Source organism: Elephantulus edwardii, unplaced genomic scaffold, assembly GCF_000299155.1.
Source record: "Elephantulus edwardii isolate Elephantulus edwardi_28Jun2011 unplaced genomic scaffold, EleEdw1.0 scaffold00227, whole genome shotgun sequence".
NCBI classification, from domain to species: domain Eukaryota; kingdom Metazoa; phylum Chordata; class Mammalia; order Macroscelidea; family Macroscelididae; genus Elephantulus; species Elephantulus edwardii.
The window spans coordinates 3266531-3274490 of record NW_006399977.1 but is presented as its reverse complement, the minus strand read 5'-3'; positions in this window follow the sequence as shown (position 1 = coordinate 3274490).

Sequence of the window (7960 nt, the reverse complement as noted above, 5' to 3'; positions counted from 1 at the left end):
TGAATGAATGGAAACCCAAAATCTCTGTAAATGTTTATGAAAATTAATAAAATATAATTATAGAAAAAAAAAAAAAAGCTCAGGATACAGTGTCATGCCTCCAAGCCACGTCCTACTCTTAAAAAAAAAAAAAAAGCCTTCAGTTAGTAAAGAGAAAATCTGTGGTTGGAACCCACCAGCCTCTCTTTGGGAGAACAATGTGTAGTAATCAGTTTAGCCTTGGAAATCCTATAGAACAAGTGTACTCTTCATTATAGGGCTGCTGTGAGTTGGAATTACCTCAGTAGTTTGGTTCTGGGTCTGGGTAGAAGCAAACCACCAATCTTTTGATTAGCAGCTGAGTTCTTACCTCAGAGTAAAAACCTTTTTGCTAAAGAAATCACTCCATCAATCTGCTGTGAAATTTAGTTGGCTTGACAACTCTTAATGCAACAAAACAACTCACTATCTGAATGTATATTGTTAATATGAAATCTTTCATAAGCTGAAATGGTATAAAATAAAGACATAAATTACCATTCCTTTATATGGCAAAACGTTTTAAACAGATTCCTCTAAAATAACCCGCCAAATAAAACATAAAACCTAAAATTGCAATAAGATACGGTCTACACACACACACTTCAAAGCTGTGATGGTTTGATGCAAAGCTGCCGAGCGTAGTTCTGAGGAAGGAGCTGAAAGAGGTCACTGTCATTGCTCAGGGGGCTCACGACCTCTTTAACAGCTGGCTGCACGACAAATGCTGAATGTGAGATTGATTTTGAACTTTTTTTGGTAAAAGCAAAACTCTTCAGATTTTTTTCTGCTTGCCCAAACCAGGTATAATGTGAAAGTGAAGTTGCATAGTGTTAACTTTTGAAAGCTGGAGCATATTATCTGTACTTGATGGTTCAAATCTGCTCAAAAGTCTTTTGGAAAATAGGCCCCATGATCATTTTCAAAAGGACACATCCTTGAAAACCATATAGGAACAAAGATCTCTCTAAACATGGGGTTATCATAAGCTGGCATTCACTACAACAAAGCCAAAAAAGCCTAGCATTTGAATGTTATCTTTGGCTAGATATCTATCTATGTGGCTACTATCTATCTTTGGCTAGATAGACGATAGCTGGCCTATACCTCCTGGAACTGAAAATAAATATATTTGAGAGAACAAAGATATATTTAGAAAGGATCTAAGTGTATGCTTATGATTGAAAGTGCAGTTGATGCTCAGAAAAGGGCAACATTAATCTGAGAGTCTCTGTAAAGCTTCTTGGAGCAGGAAGCATTTGAAGTGCTAAAACATTGGTTTTGAAATGAACTCATTGTATGTGAGAAGCTCTCTAAATTTGATTTGTAAAATGAGTGATTAGTTTTGCCTCTGCCTAAATACCATTTAAGGATACTGGGAATACATGTTGGGCTGCTAACTAAATGATCTGTGATTCAAATCCATCAGTTGTGGTGGTGGTTTACTGTCAAGTCGGAACTGACCCATAGCTGACACTCTGGTGGGTTTTCAGAGGCAGTTAATCACATGGAAGGAGATTGTCCATCCTTCTCCTGTAGAGCAGCTGGTGGATTCAAACTACATGCCCTTAGTATTACAGTGCAGTTTCTTACTGCTAGACCACCAGATCTCCCTATCCATCAGCAACTTCCTAGGGGAAAGATGAAGGCATCAGCTCCCTTTAAGGGTCACCATGAACTCAATGACTTTTTGTTCTGAATATCACTTAGAGTAGAAGGCTTTTCTTACCACTGTACATTTTTACATCACTTGCCCACAACAGCCCCATCTTTCAGATGAGGACACTGAGGCTCAGTAAGGTTGTGTAACTTACCAGCATATAGTAAATGATTCCAAGACTTCAGTAGTTTTTCCCATTCTTGCTTCTTTGCCCTTAAATAACAATGTTAAATTTCTTTCCAAGTAGGCAGTACAGAGTTTAAGGTAGGCTTTCTGAAATGGAGGAGGGCATAGATAGAGTTACACTGTGGGTCTAACTTGATATTCAGAATACATGGTAATTTATAGTATAATTCCCTCCTTGGGTCCTAGAAACCCTATAATAATATGAGGTTATTTCTGTCCCAAAATAGCAGCATTGTTTTGGAGATCAGCTGAACTGAAATCTAGTTTGTTACTTATTCATTTGCCCTTTTTAATTTAATTTTTTCTTTTTCCTTTTAAAAATGGTTTTCCCCGTTGTTGTTATGTGCCGTCATGTCACTTGTGACTTATAGTGACAAGAGCTCTAAACCCTTCTCTGTCCTGTGTCAACCTCACTGTCTCTGACACACCTACTCCCATGACACCAATCACTGAATAAATCCATTTCATAGAGGGTTTTCTTCTCTTTCACTGTCACTCGCCATGATGTCCCTGGCCAAGAACTGGTCCCTCCTTGCAACATGTCCAAAGTATGTCAGACAAAGCTTCAGAATCCTTGCCTCTATGGAGCAGCCTGGTTTCACCCTCTCTGGATAAACCTGTTTGTTCTCCTACCAGTCCATGGTATATTCAACACTCTTCTCCAACACCACAGCCCAAAGGCATCAATTCTCTTTCTATCATCCCTAGTCACTATCCAGCTCTCTGATGTATAGCACACAATTGTGAAGACTATGGCCCAGATCAGGTACGCCTTAGTCTCCAGCCTGACATCGTTGCTCTTCAGTACTCTGGAGAGGTCCCTGACAGCTGAAATTCCCGATGTAATTCATCTCTTGATTTCCTGGATGCTGGTATTAAGAGTGTTGATTGTGGAACCATAAAAACTAAAGCTGTTATCAATCTCAATCTCTTCACCATCCATACTGATGCTGCCAATTGGCCCAGTGGTGATTTCTCAAATAATTCTATTATCATACAGATAGACCATTTCTCTACACTTTTCAAATCATATGACTGTAAATAATAAGCAGTATAATATGTGCAGAGTTTTACTCATCTACCAGTTAGTTTGTCTTAATGTGTGGGTGTAAGCATACCTGTGACACTAGAAGCTATACCAATGGTATTTCAAATACAAGCAAGGTCTTCCATGGCAACAGATTTCAGAGGAGCTCTAAAACTAAGACGGACTAGAATGAAAGACCTGGAAAAGTTAATTCTAAAAAATGGTCAGTGGAAATCTTCTGACTAGTAGCTTGCTAGCTGAGATAGTCCTAGAGGATGAGCTCCCAGGTTGGAAGAGCTGATCTTAATGACATGGATAGAGTAAAGCTTTCAGAGATTTTGTTTGCTGATGTGGCCAGACTCAAAATGAGAAGAAAAAACTGCAAGCTTCCATTAATAGTCATAAAAATAGATGCTCCATGGAGTCAATATCCAGGAAAATTGGGAATCCTCAGCAATGAAATAGAACTCATAAAGACAGATATCTTAAGCATTAGTGAGCTGAGCACATTGGTATTGTCCATGTTGAGTCAGACAATAATATGATCTACTATATGCTAGGAATGGCAGATTGAAGGGAAATGGCCTCACATCTATTGTCAAAAGTATACTATATGATTCCTTAGAGGCAAAGGTTTTGAGATTCTGTCTCACATACTTTAAGCATATTGTCAGAGGGAACAGTCTTTAGAGAAGGGCATCATAATTGAAAGGGTGGAGGGACAGTGCAGGAGAGGAAAACTCCACATGAGATGGATTGACACAGTAACTGGACTAATGAAGGTAGGTATGTCAAAGACAGTGAGATTGGCCCAGGATAAAGCAGGATTCAGAACTACTGTGCATAGGGTCACTATGAGTCATGACCGAATGGCTGGCATATAACAACAACATTCTAAAGTGCAGTGTTGAGAGTGAAAGGATTAAATATATATATATATATATATGAAAGACAAATTAATATGACTATTATTCAAATTTACACACCAACCATTAATGCCAAAGATGAAGAAACTGCAGAATTTAGCTCCCTGTCAATTTCTACAGTCTGAAATCTATCAAACATGCAATCAAAATGCATTAACAATTACTGGTAAAGTGAAAGTTAGAACATATTAAAAAATTCTCTGAAGGAACACAATGCATAATGAAGATATTATTATCTAATTGAACTCTTTCTTGTTTAAAAGATAACTTAGGAGGATGATTTGTTTGAGGGTCTAAAGTTTAAAACTTTGCTCAGGACAATAGTTTTTGTGACTCTCCAGTCTTAATGACTCTAGAAATATTAGATTCTATGGGAATTTTAAGGTTTTTTTGGCTCTTCTGCTTTCGTTTTCTTGTGATGCCTCCTATCTTGTTTCTCTTTTTCAGCAGTGCTATGGATTGAGGGTAGACTCATCAACAATCTGCATTATTCAGATGACCCAACCCTGCTTGCTGAAACTGAGGAGGACCTGAAGCACTTGCTGCAGAAGGTCAAGGACTGTGGCTTTCAAAATGGGTTGGAGCTTAACATCAAGAAAACAGATTCCCACCACTAAACCAATTCGCATCATCATGATAGATGATGAAGAGCTTGAGATTGTTGACAGCTTCCGTTTGCTTAGCTCTACAATCAACACTCTTGGTACCAGCAGCTAGGAAATTAAAAGATGAATTGCATTGAGAAAGTCTGCTGTCAGAGACATCTCCAAAGTACTGAAGAGAAATTATGTCAGTCTGGAGACTAAGGTGTGCCTGATACAGGCCTTAGTCTTTGCAATTGCTTGTTATGCATCAGAAAGCTGGACAATGACTAGGGATGATAGAAGGAGAGTTGATGCCTTTGAGCTGTGGTGCTGTAGAAGAGTATTGAATATACCATGGACTGCCAGGAAAACAAATAATCTGGAGAGATTGAAGCCAGGCTGCTCCTTGGAGGCAAGGATTCTTAAGCTTTGTCTAACCTACTTTGGACATGTTGCAAGGCGGGACTAGTCCTTGGAGAGGGATGTCATGTTTGAGAGGGTGGAGGGATAACACAAGAGAGGAAGACTCAATGAGATGGATTGATTCAATGGCTGGAGTAATGGGGATAGGTGTATCAGAGACAATAAGATGTGCACAGGATAGAGCAGGGTTTAGCGGTGTTGTATATGGGTTGCGGTAAGTCACAGGTGACTCGACAGCACATAAGCACCACCCCAAGAACATTGTAAGATATATCATGAGTTCACTTCTCTTTATGACAGAGTAACATTCTATTGCAAGTACATACCACATTTGTCCACGTTTGCATCCCTAAATAATGTAAACATTTAAAATGCTCTGATGCTAACAAGATTGGAAGCTCTAATTGCCTCAGTAGCAAGGTCTGTGACTCAACTTTCCTAAATCAGCCATTGAAACTAAAGAATCATAGTTTTACTGTGACGTACATGAGGCCACCATGAATGTGAGTGTACTTCAAGGCAACTTTAAAAAAATTAATTCTTGAAAAATTTTTAAAAATTGATTATTGAAAAGCTTTTAAAAATTGATTAAAAAAAACCCCTAAACCAGTGACCCCAGAGGACATAGTAGGACTGCCCCGTTAGGATTTCCAAGGTTCTAAATAATTTCTGAAGCAGAGTATCTCATCTTTCTCCCATCGAGAAGGACATTAGGAATGTAGTCAATCACTTCCTCCACTGCACCACCAAGGCTTTATGTATACAAATCTTGGAAATTGGCATGAAAGAAATTTGTCCAAAGTTACAAAGGTAGTTGTTTAACAGAGTCACAAGTTAAATTTAGAGAATTTGACACCAGAGGCTAAGTCCTCTATTTAGGACTATATTTTCGCCTCCTCAAATGGAAAGATGTAAAGGACATGTGAAAGGATCAGTTACTTGTTCTTTTTATGTTGAGCTGAGTTAAATAGCCTTTACTTGAGATATTCAGGAAGATGAATTATTTATTTAGGCTAGGAGAAGATTAGGAGCAAAGGAAGGAAATTAAGAAAGGGAATGTTTTAGATACACATTTACATCTCCTGTGTTTCGTTCCCATTGCAGAGTTGTTTCCTGACCAAATTTTCCCGGTGAAAGAAGTCGTTCAGAGCCTGGAGAAGCACACCCTCCTGTTGGCAGGGTTGGAGACCTCCACGACCAACCACAGCTACTGGTGAGAGTTGGAGGAATTAATAGCTTACTTGCCATTTCTAGCACACTTTAATAATGGCAAACAAAAAATAGGCTGATCCTTATATCTGAAAAAGCAACAAGGGCTTTGGGAAATTGCTCCCTCTGTCTTATCACCTCTGCTGTGTATTCCTGTCAGGGTAAAATCGGGTGCCTAATATTTTCTTCTCCTCCACTAATAGAGAAATTACCAAACAATAACGTAAAGATGATGGCTTTTTTGCTTCTTTCCTCACTGTTTTGATGATTGGTGTCTTTTTTGAGCTTCCCTCCCTTATGTGGCCCAGGAAGGTTTGATTTCTGTTGAAAGCCCTGACCTGGCCCCCTGCTCTATGCCTGCTAATGTGGAGGCCAGTGTTCGGGCTGCTAAGGGAAGCAGAGGAATGCTTGAGTGGCAGAGGCAAGGGACTGTTGATTTTACTTAAAATATTTCTTGAAAATATCTCATATAATGTTAGGTTTTGTCGTTCACTCGTTCTTCCCCCGCCCCCTACTTTTAAATAAACATGTGGAAGTATGGTTGTATACAGAGGGAGTTAGAAAATGAACCCCACTGTTGCTATCTCCACAGGCATTTGTGCGGGTGTGACAGGGTGAATAGGCCCTTTGGGAATTCCGAGGGGGATCCTCTGGAGCCAAATTCCTCAGCCAGGGCATGCTTCCATCAGCTGTGTAAATAGTGCGGCCATGTGTGGAGGCCACAGGCAGTTTCCTGATAGCCAGCTACTGTGCCCAGGTAGTTGAAAGAATTTGTGTTCCATCCTGAGGCTTGCAGGATGTGAGTTGAGTCTTGCACTCCCTGATGAGTGAATTTTCTCCCCTCTTTTTACTACTGAGGGAAAGGAGTTCTGATTCTTGTCTGATTGGTATAGATAGGGCAGAAAGCTTGGTTCACCTAGAACTGGCAGGGGCTTGTGGGTGCCTGAGAAAACAGAATGGGGGGGAGGAGGAGGAAGAAAAAAACTGTGATTGGAAAAGGGGGACAAGATTGGGCACTCATTGGTAGACATTCTTTACAGCTCAAGAAATTCTTGGAGAAAGCAACACGACTTTGTGCTCTCAGAGATGTTTGTTTAGCTGTTCTTTAGAATGTGAAGTTAAACACAGTGAATGTAGCTGGTTTCTTTGTTCCTCACAACTGAAGGAAGGCAGCCACCCTGGAACGGCTTTCAATCTATCAAGTGATGCAGCATGCTTGCCTGCACCTCTGTGGGTTGTTGGTTTGCAGCTGCATTGACCTAAGCTCTTCTTGCAGAAATCTAAATGCCACCCCATCCCCCAGCTCTTGGATCCTGTTTTCATTTTTCTTTTCCTTATTCAGGCTTCAACATTGACATCCAATCTGTTTGTTTAATGTGCATGGATAAAGATGGAGACAAAACAACTAGGTGCAGGCCTTCCTCTGTGTACATCTGTATATAATGTATTCCTGAAAATACGAACAAATCTGCAAGATCCAAATACTTGCTTGTTATAAATAGAGTCCCAGTACCAAAGAATTAAAAACATTATACACGCAATCATAGAGTACATATCGACTCATAGTGACCCTGTTGGACAAAGATGAACTATCTCATGGGCTTTCCATGGGTGAAGTTATGGTGGCTTACTGAGTAACTCAGAAGCATACAATTCAAATCCACTAGCTACCCTACAATATAAAAATGGCCCTTCTCCTCCCATACGATTTATATCTTTTGAAAACCTTCTGGAAGGTCAGATATGAATTGGTCCTGATTTGACTTGGCCTTGAATTTTGGTCTTGGAGGAAGCATATTGTTACATTTTTCTCTTGTGGAGCAGTTGGTGAATTTGATCTGTAAACTTTTGGATCCTAGCTAAGCGCTCAGTCATAATCATTGCACCACTGGGACTCCTTAAACATCCCCCACAATAAGGGATTTAG